Source organism: Erithacus rubecula (assembly GCF_903797595.1).
Source record: "Erithacus rubecula genome assembly, chromosome: W".
Classification (NCBI taxonomy): domain Eukaryota; kingdom Metazoa; phylum Chordata; class Aves; order Passeriformes; family Muscicapidae; genus Erithacus; species Erithacus rubecula.
Window position 1 is genome coordinate 4,135,180 of NC_136690.1, and position 3,355 is coordinate 4,138,534.

A 3,355-nucleotide genomic window follows, 5' to 3' on the forward strand; every position below is an offset into this window, starting at 1 on the left:
TCATCAAGGTGTCCATGGTGAAAATTCAGATTCACTCCCCCAAATGCTGTATATCCAAGGATTTCTCCATGAAAAAAGCTGCCAGGACCAAAAGGTCTGGCTGGCTTGGCCTCCTGTGAACAACCAGTCTCCTCTTCTGCTTTCAAACACTTGGGCTTTGTGCTTTCCTTCCTATGAGAAAGAACCATCCTTCATATCTATGCAGGAATGGCTGAATGGTGAATTCCACCAAAAAATTCCTTATATCCAAAGCTTCCTTTCAGACAAAAGCTGCCAGGATAGAGAGGTCTGCCTTGCCTTGGCTTCTGATGACCACCTTTCATATGTCCCTGAAATACCGATGTTCCGTGCTTTCCTTCCTGTGGAAAAGAACGATCATTCTTCTTCAGACATCCATGTTAGAAATTGATATTGCACCTCTAAAATTCTGTATATCCAAGGATAGCTCCCAGAAAAAATCTGTCAGCACTAATCTGGTTTGCCTTGGCCTCCTGAGGGCTCTCTCATCTAGAACCAAACACTGGGGCTCAGTGCTTTCCTTCCAGTGGAAAAGAACTACTGTTCTCGCCAAGGTGTCAATGGCTGAAACTGGGAATCTTCATCAAAAATTGCATCTACCCAAGGATTGTGCCCAGACAAAAGTAGCCAGGACACACAGGTGATGCTGCCTTGTCCTCTGGTGATTTTCTTAGACTGTGACAAGAAGATTTTTATTTGCCACCACATAAGAGAGAGTCCAATAATATCCCAAGGTAGGATTGGGAGGCTGCAAGCACATGTACACTCTATATGAATGATGGAGCTCTGTACTCAGTGGAGTGGAGACAGAGGACAGCAGAGGAGGGCCCTGGGAGGGATGTAAGGGTGTTTTTAGGGGCAGTGGATCCTTCAGACAGCAGACAACAGACAGAGAAAGAAAGAATTAAGGTCAATTTCTCTCCCAGGGCAGGGTTGTGGTGCAACACGTCCCCCAGAAGGAGTCTGGAGCAGCCCAAGGCTTTGTGTGTCCAGGCAGAGGCAGGCAGAACCCAGAGCTGGCAGCAAAGGAAAGGACCAGCAAGGTGGGGCAGCCGGGGGATAATGACAGCCTACAGGGACAGAAGCGCAGTGCATGGACACCGTAGGACAGCCTGGGCTGCAGAGGGCACAGGGATGGGCAGCAGCTGAAACGCCCTGCCAGAGCCAACTCCTGCAGCACTTGGGCCATGGCTGCTGGCCCTGGGCCTAAGGCCAGCAGGGGACAAGTGAGCCTTGCTGTGCTGGGGCCTCATTGCCTCCTTGTCCCTGCTCAGCAGCCTGGCAGGGACCGTCCCATGGTCCTGCCCTTGGCATTGCACATCCTCAGAGCCCAGTGGCCCTGGGAAGAGCCCTGAGCAATGAGGGAGGGACAGGATCTGCCTTGCCAGGGGCTGGGGCTCAGGCCTTGGACCTTTGCATTCCTGAAACACATCCAGGTTTGCTCAGCCCCAGAGACACCTTTCCCTTGTTTGTTCCCACACGTCACCACGGCCTCCAGTGTTCTGTTCTAACTGGAACCTGGGTGTTGAAAATCAGAATGCAAGAAGTTCTCAGAACACAGAGCTTTTAAGCCAAAGCTTAAAATAAAGCAGAGTTGAGATAGCTTTAGCTTTAGAATTTAAGATATAAAAAAATATAGGTAGTAACAAAGGCAACAAGAGATTTCAGAGTGCAGCAATGTTAGTTTGTGTGTTCTGATATAATTGGTTAAGAAAGTTCACACTGTGGTATGAGTCAATAAGACGAAGTTTCTTAGTATTGAATTAGAAACACAAATATCTCTGTTGACAGTGTTTTCTTGGTTAACAAATCCTTAAAAGACCTTGTAGTTGTAAGTCTTGTGACTTCTAAGCCATGCTCTGATCATCTGTAATACAAGCTTCACCTTTCTGCCTGTATAGAAAATAAACCACACTTTCTAAAGCAACTCAGAAGTCCCGTCTCTCTGCCTCATTCAGAAAAAGAAAAAAATCCCACCAAAAAATGTATCATTAAAAAAATAAGCCCAACCTTAAAAAAATGTATCATAAAAGCAATAAACCCACACTTTAAAAATATAACATGTAAACAAGAAACCTGCACCTGGGGACACCTCAGTCATGTCCCTCAGTGGGACCCATTAGAACTTCAGGAAACCTTGGACTTTGAATTGAGAGGTTTCTTTTCTTCCTTTACCCTATTTTTTTCTAACCTGGCATGATTGTCATCAATTTCTCCTCTAATTCGACCCTTGGGAAACCTTCTCCTTCATGTTTATCAGTGAGACTCACTAAAGTAGAAGAAGCTTTGGAGGTTGAATCTGACTTGGAATTCTTGAGAGGTTTCTCCAAATCCCTCTCAGGGACTGATGTTCAGGGACCCTGCCCCAACCCCCCAAAGGTTCATTAAAGTCCTTGCGCTGTTTCTGTGCTTCTGACCCAGGCTGGGCTCCTGGCACAGAGGCAGCTACTTGCAATGGCAGCACTGCAGAGAGACAGCCAATATTTCCAAAATATTATTTGGAGCTCCTTGGTAGCACCAAATGCACACCAGGGCTCACTGGGATCAAGCAAGAACTGAAAAACCACAGCATTGCCTTGATTTCCCTCTGGTCCAGTGCAGTTCATTACAATGGTTTTCAACTCCAGTTATGGAGAACTAATTCAAAGAGTTTCCTAGAAACATTTGTTATTACTTTAAAGAGTATATTTTATTACTGTTCTCTTTGGAGCAGAGGTGATTGCAGCATTCTCTGATTGATATTAATCCAGGGTCTCTCCTCAGAAGGTCTGGCCTGCTCAGACAAGTTGTGCTTTGAGGTCTGGCCCAATATGGACAACGTCACTCCACATTCCCCAACCCCATATGTCGGTCCTCACTCACCTGGAACCTGCTTTGCTTGGAGATCTGGCTGCACTCAAGCAAACAGGGCTTTTTCCTGGCTCTTTTGAAGCAATCTAAAACTCCTGATTTTCCCGACTGCAAACAGACACGCTTCTCAGGTGTGTGTCAAGCCCAAGGTGCCACCAAGCAGGTTCTCCTTTCCCAAGGCAGAATCCTGCAAGGAATGTTGAGACCTTTGGACTCCTTGGTTCCCTGAGGCCTTGCAGTGTCACAAAGACCCCTTGATTCCATGAGGATCTGTACTGTCACAATGGAGATTTGGGTCCATGGGGCTCCAGAGTGTCACAATGCCATTTTGGTTCTATGAGGCCTTGGTCTGCCATAATGGACATTTGATTCTATGAGGTTCTGTACTCAACAATGGTATCTGTAGCTCCAAAGTATCACAATGGACCCTTTGTTCCATGAAGTTCATTGGTGTCACCATGGTCTGCTTGTTTCCAGGAGGCATCAC

At 46.5% G+C, this 3,355-nt stretch overlaps 1 long non-coding RNA gene across 1 annotated transcript; it reads right to left on the reverse strand.

The window, feature by feature from the left end:
• Nucleotides 1-1,796: 1,796 nt before the first annotated feature.
• Nucleotides 1,797-3,030, reverse strand: LOC306814050. The gene is made up of 2 exons (XR_013777078.1): nt 2,881-3,030; nt 1,797-1,911 (listed from the first exon to the last, which is right to left on the reverse strand). It is a non-coding gene; the product is annotated as an uncharacterized lncRNA (long non-coding RNA).
• Nucleotides 3,031-3,355: the final 325 nt, after the last annotated feature.